Source organism: Mirounga angustirostris, unplaced genomic scaffold, assembly GCF_029215605.1.
Source record: "Mirounga angustirostris isolate CCGP_5_RB_7025 unplaced genomic scaffold, mMirAng1.0.hap1 SCAF_8, whole genome shotgun sequence".
NCBI lineage: Eukaryota > Metazoa > Chordata > Mammalia > Carnivora > Phocidae > Mirounga > Mirounga angustirostris.
The window spans coordinates 99,888,613-99,895,563 of NW_026991716.1; the positions used below are offsets into that span (position 1 = coordinate 99,888,613).

Sequence of the window (6,951 nt, forward strand, 5' to 3'; positions counted from 1 at the left end):
TTCCTTCTCTTTTCTTCCATTTGATTATTAAGATATATGTCTTTATGCTAAACAGTGTAGGTGGTAATTATTTGTTCTCCCTAATATCTGAAGTTCTCCACAATTGCATAATCTAAGAGTAGACACAACCATATAAGCAACAACAACAACAAAAAAATCACGATCCAATGCAGTAGAAGCCATAACAAAAGTGTCAGTGTAACAAATATCTCCAATTTGGAGAAATAGGAGAGATTTCATAGAGAAGATGACAATTCAAAGTGATCTTTGAAGAATGAGTAATTGTTCACCAGTGAAGAAGGGAAAGAAGGATATACCTAAAGATGTAAAAGCCCATACAAATAAGGGATGACAAGTTGGCATACTCAGAAAGGAACAAATACCCTGGTGGTCTGTATGTCCTGATGTCTTAGGCAGGCTGGGCTACTGTAACAAAGTACCATAGACTGGGTGGCTTATAAACAACAGAAATTCTTCATAACTCTGGAGCCTTGAAGTCCAAGATGGAGATGCCAGCATGGCTGGGTTCTGGTTGCAACTTCTTCCAGATTGCAAATGGCTGCTTTCTTGTTGTGTTTTTACATATTGGAAAGCAGAGAGGGAAAGCTGCTTTCAGTGTCTCTTATAATAAAAGTTCTAATCCCATTCATGAAAGCTCTGCCCTCATGACCTCATCTAATCTGAATTACCTCCCAAAGGCCCCACCTCTTGATACCATGACACTGGGGAAGAGGGTTCCAATATATGATTTTGAATTTTGGGCGAACACAAATATTCACCTGTGTTGCAATATATACCTATGCAAAATCATTACGTTGTATACCTTAAATGTTTACAATGTTATATGTCAATTATATCTCAATAAAACTAGGAGAAACCAAAATTCACCTGCTAACTTGCTTAGAATTTATGTTACAAGCAGAGGGAAAACAATAAAGATTTTTAGAAAACAGGTGACATGGAGAGGTGTATGCAGGGAAATAAATCAGCTGAAATGTGGATGGAATAGATAATAGCATGTGTATGCATGTAGACATTTCTTAAAAAGATATTATGAAATTTTTACACCAGACCTACAATCTTGATCTTCCTGTACAGTCTTTTCGCCTTGGTTCACATGATCCACAAAAGACAGGTCTGGAAACAAACTGAAAGATCATTTGGTTCAATGCTCTCACCTTCCAGATAAAGAAACTAAACGATAAACCACCCCAAACTTGGTGGCTTACAACAAGCACCATTTATCTAATCCATGCATTTGTGGGTTGGCAGCTCTTGTGCTTTGACTGCTAAGCTAGGCTGGGTTCACTCACGGTTCCGTGGTCAGCTGCCAGGGTGGATGGGAGCGGGCTAATCTAAGTCACTCACCTGACAGCTCATCTCCGAACCACGTGGTCTCCCCAGCAGGTCAGGCTGGGTTTGTGGCTAGCCTCCAAGAGAACAAGAGGAAGTGTGCAAGGCCTCCTGAGGCCCACACCTGAAACCAGTTCAACTTGGCTTCTCCCATTGTGTTGGTCCAAACAAGTGACAAAACCAGCTCAGATTCCAGGAGTGGAGAACTAGCGTCCACTTCCCATCTCTGGATGGAAGGAGATGCAAAGAACTATGGCTTTTTTTCTCTTTTTTAAATCTACCTGCCAAACAGAAGTTTTATGATTCGCAGTGCTACTTTTACTTTGAAGCAACTTCTGCATCAGTCTAGCCATTAAGAACACCAGTAATTAACTTTTTCAGTTTAAATTGAGTTATATCCCTCCATTGTTTCTATCCCTCACCTTGCTAAACCATATCCCTTTTTATCTCACATTTTTTTTAAATACTACACTTAAATGAGTAAGAATTAGTTTTCATGAATCATTATGCACTATTTGTCCTCACACAACGTTCGTGAATGGTTTTCCGAAGAAATGCAATGTTACTAAACATTTTCTATGTTTCAGCCAAGCCTGATCAATTAACCTGTATCCACTTGAAATCCTATCTCAACACAGGAGAAGAACAATCTTTGGATCTTTCTGCAGCCACCCAAACACGGCCCTCCTGTTTCCAAGGGTGCTCATTTGCAAATACAAGGAAGGGCATAAGAATATGAATGCAAATGTATTCTTCTCTTTTTTAAAAACAGATTTGGATTCACTTCAGTATATTTTTGGAAAACTTTGTTCACTTCATCTTTTTGGCATTTCATTATACTTTACGATCACAAAGTCAACTCTTCTGCAACAAAGCGAAACATGGCCCTTTGAAATAAAATGTTGTCATTAACAAGCCATGCCAGGCCTGGTGACAGATTTGCAGCTGTAATGAATAACATTCCCGCAAAGTTCTTCTGTCTGACAGAAGAGCTCTGACATTACTGCGGGCAACAGTGTTGAAAACTAAAAGATTGATTGATGCAAGTGGATAATTGAAACCTCAGTACTGTCACATGCATGTCAGCCTAACAACCAAACTACTACTCTAAGATAATATTTATCACGATACAGCCTCTCTGTGAATAAAAAACCACATGTTGAAAAACGTAGACTATATCCCATTAAATATGATTTAGAGGATGCCATTGTAGATGAGTCCATCAGCAGCAATAAATTACACAGTGCTCAAACTTACTCAAAAACTCACATTATAGTTGGAAATTAGTTCCTGCAGTAAAATCCAGTCAAAGGAGGCATCTTATTCTCTTTTAATAGTAAAGTACAGGATACATTTTTTTTTAGTTCATCTGTGATTAACCTTGCAGTGATCCAGCATTTAGGAGGCTGAATTTGAAAAAATAAACAGGATAGGACCTGGCTAAAACTTCCTTTTCAAACCATATTTCTTCATGTCTATTCCTTTATAACAGATTTCCTTCTAAATACTTATACTTCTATATTTATATGGAAAACATATGCTCTTATAGAGAGAAATTATATGGACAAATGTAGAACATGTATTTTTGCCCGTGGTAACTATTTCATATTCAACAGTTTAGAGGACGATATGGAATTACCATAAGAGAACAAAGATTGTAACCTGAGAATTACCTATTCACATGGAAAAGGCAGGAACCTGGAGGCCTCAGCTTTTCAGCAATTTTGGAATCTCTAGAAATTGGTGCCACTCTTCTGGGTTTGTTTCCATATATAGATAAGGATTACACTAGTCATTAGGAGGACCAAACTGGGGCAGTTTACCTGGGATGTTTCCTAGATTTAAAACTGAAACTCTGGGGCGCCTGGGTGGCTCAATCAGTTAAGCATCTGCCTGCCACTCAGGTCATGATCCCAGGGTCCTGGGATGGAGTCCCATATCGGGCTCCCTGCTCAGAGGGGAGCCTGTCTCTCCCTCTCCCACTCCCCCTGCTTGTGCTCACACTCTCTCTCTGTCAAATAAATAAATAAAATCTTTTAAAAAATAGAAAATAGGGCGCCTGGGTGGCTCAGTCGTTAAGCGTCTGCCTTTGGCTCAGGTCATGATCTCAGGGTCCTGGGATCGAGCCCAGCATTGGGCTCCCTGCTCGGCGGGAAGCCTGCTTCTCCTTCTCCCCCTCCCCCTGCTTGTGTTCCCTCTCTCGCTGTGTCTCTCTATGTCAAATAAATAAAATCTTTTAAAAAAATAAAATAATAAAATAAAAACCCTCAGTCCCAGGCAGAGATGACTAACCATGTACTAGAACCGTACATGTAACTAGTAATCAGAACATCTTGTGTTGTCATAGATTCTTTTAAAATGATGAAAAGTGTGGGCCCATTCTTCAGAAAAATGTATATACATATGCACAAAAGGTTCCATTAAATTTTGCGATTCCCCGAAGATCACCGACCCATTTACAAATTCCAGGTTAGTAACCAATGTACTAGGTCATTATTCCAGCTCTTTCCAGCTGACATCATATCTATAATTAGTAAGAGGCTCTTCTGTGCTTATTGTCAATTTGTCATTTGCATGGCACTGAATAAGAAAGTGTGAAAAGAGCTCTGTCACCCCAGGGCTTTATAATTCCAAGAACATACAAAATAAGGAAAGTGATATTTTTTCCAGTGAGTATAAGGGGGGGGGATGGACAAAACAGAATAAAAATGGCTTTCAAAATATTTTTAATCAGCTTTGCGCAGTGGCAGTATCATAGCCAATGAGGTTTATCCGAGGCGCGATTATTGCTAATTGAAAACTTTTCCCAAAATATTTTTAATCAAATTTGCCTTGTAGGTTTTATGGTGCTGGTAATGTCAGACATCTTCCGACCTTTTCACTAGATTTCTCATTTCCTGTTCCACCGTGCATCAAAGGCTGCATACCTTAAAACCTCTTCTTTTTTCCTTTGTTCATTGATGGCCTTTTTTCAGCTTTTGTTTTACTTTCATTTTTCTCTAAAATGATGTTATATGTCCATATGTTCTTTCCTTTTTTCCTAAACACTTCATTTTGGTTTGGTAGCATCACCCGGGTCACATTTTCTTCTTCTCATTTATGTCTCTTTCCCTTTGACCTAACACTGCAAGAAGTTTATAGTATAAAATTCTGGAAGGGTCTCACCTTAGCACTGATATTTGAGGGTTCGTAGTAAGCACATAGTTCTGCAATGTCTTACCAGGAGCCTGATCGTCAATCTTTATTTAGATTCTTTTTTACTTACCCATCACAACATGGATTTAGGTGCAGTACAACTTTCTCAGTCAGGCAACCAAGGACTCAGCATGCGTTTCCACCTCCCACAGCTCTCTGCCACTACCCTGGTCAGTCATAGCCTCTGATTGGACATGTGCTCGCCCGTCAGTCATAGTCTCTGCCTCCGATACTCTCTTACGTCCATCCTTTAAATACCACATGGCCTTTAAGTTTAAACTCCTCTGTGGTTTGTTCAATCAATAAATATTTACTGAGCACCTGCTATGTGCCAGATACTGCTTAGTGTAAGTCAGAAAAAAAGAAGAAAAAAAGAAATCCTCGTCTTTATGGAGCTTTTCATTCTAGCATGAGAAATACTTAAAACAGTGAACATGATAAAGGATTAAATTGTGTAACACTTTTAGAATATGTAAGTCCTTTGTAAAAAGGAAAAGAGCAGAGTAAGAGCGATGGGTAATGTCAGGAAGGCAGGATGGCAGATTTAACTTTAAGTTGAAGAAATAATTAAGTGAATAAGTGGCAGAGGCCTCCATAAAGAGTCAACCTTTGAACAAGACCAGAAGGAGGTGAGGTCGTAGACATATCTATTTATAGATTTGTGGGTTCTGGAGTCTTCCAGAGGTCAGAACTTGAGAATGCTTGCATAGGATGTTTTTGAAGAGGAGGGGTGGTGAGCTGAACAGCTTTCCCAGCTAGTTTTCAAGATCTCATCCAGCAAAAACCTTAATAGATCCAGATGCCAGATACCAGAAGCTGCCTGGTTCCTGTTTATTCTGAAAACTATTGTTCAGTCATCCCTTCAGTTTTATGAATCACCATCCACCATCCAATAAATTCCTTCTTTTTCCCCCCCCTTAAATTCATCAGGCGTAGTTTTATTTGCCTATGTAAGAAATTTATATAGCAGGTTGGGAAGGGATACTGAGCTTGAAGAAAAAAAAATCTCATTATTAGGCTGCAACTGCAAACGTGCATTTACTCTCCCCTAGATGGTGTCACACCCGCAGTGACCCCCTGGGCTTTCGGACATGAGGCCAACTTTGCCCAACTCCTTCCTGAATTGCTGGACTCAGATAAGATACCACACATACTGAAGACCTTCAAGGACAGACTATTTCCCTGTCCTTCCCACTGCTCAGCTCTATGCTCCCAACACCTCCTTAGTTCCCTTTGAATGTCTGTATGCAGAAACTAACCACACTTTTTAAAATTAAATTCCTATTTGCCTGGCTCATGAGGATGAGGATGTGTTTTTATCTCTGCACTCCTAGCCATGATGCTTGATAAATATTTATTGAGTGAATGAATTGTGGCATCCACCTAATAGTCTTTTATGTTTACAGATGAGAAAAGCAAAATCTAAAAAAGTAAAGGGATCTACCCCAAGTCGAGCAGAGAGTTAATATCATAGCCAGAAAAGACTGGCAGTTAAAATAAGGTGAAATTGCCAACTTAGGAAAAGGATTATCTATAGCAAATCATTTCAATGAGTGCAGAATGAATTGTTCTGCCATACAAAATTATGTGTCTATGTAAGAAAAGATGCTACTAAAATAAACCACGTACTTGTGGATATCAATCTCATTAACTGCTCTGATGAAAAGCACCTACCCATGTGCTAGGGCATGTGAGGGCTTCAAAAAGCCTTTGCTTTCTAACTTATCTCATTTATCCTTAATTTATTCCTTTTATATCAGTCATTTGCAAGCCATCCACCCAACCCTTTCCTGGGACCCCTGAGAAAATATCTAGTCAATATAATAAGAACTCTCACCCCAGACACCAGCATATTTTGAAACAGTATCTAAATTTTCAGTTGCAATGCAAAGTCACGTGTTTCAGGGCCTTCTGCATATACACATATGCACAGACTAACCAGACATTCTACCTGCCACCACTGTGCAAACCTGTCCCGCTGTGGTCCAAGCCCAGAACGCTGTCAAGTCTAAGTACGTGTCTGAAATGTGCTTATTTGTTTTCCATTAGCTTTTGTTTTCCTAGAGGTCTGGCTCTGTCTTCCTGCCTTTCCATTTCTGCGACAATCTTATTTTACATCAACAAATCTATAACATCCATTTTTATAGGAAGCTGCCGTAGGGTCCACGGTTCTGGGAGATGTTCCTTGATTATCAGTTTCCCACATGGACCTAATTGAGTATGCCTACCCCTGCTTGGTTTCAGGTTCTGATTATTGCCCCTCCCCTCACCCCAGCCCACTAAGTCAAAGGGTGTTAACTCCTATCTAAGCTTAATTCAGTCTCCCTCCATTATTTCATGCCACCCATCCACAGGGAATTACAGCTCCTTCTCTGCTCTGGCCTGCATTATAAACTTGACCAA

The 6,951-nt window shown here is 39.7% G+C and overlaps 1 pseudogene; it reads left to right on the forward strand.

Moving 5' to 3' along the window:
• The first annotated feature begins 4,085 nt into the window (after nt 1–4,085).
• Nucleotides 4,086–4,214, forward strand: LOC123838118 (U4 spliceosomal RNA; annotated as a pseudogene).
• The last annotated feature ends 2,737 nt before the right edge of the window (nt 4,215–6,951 follow it).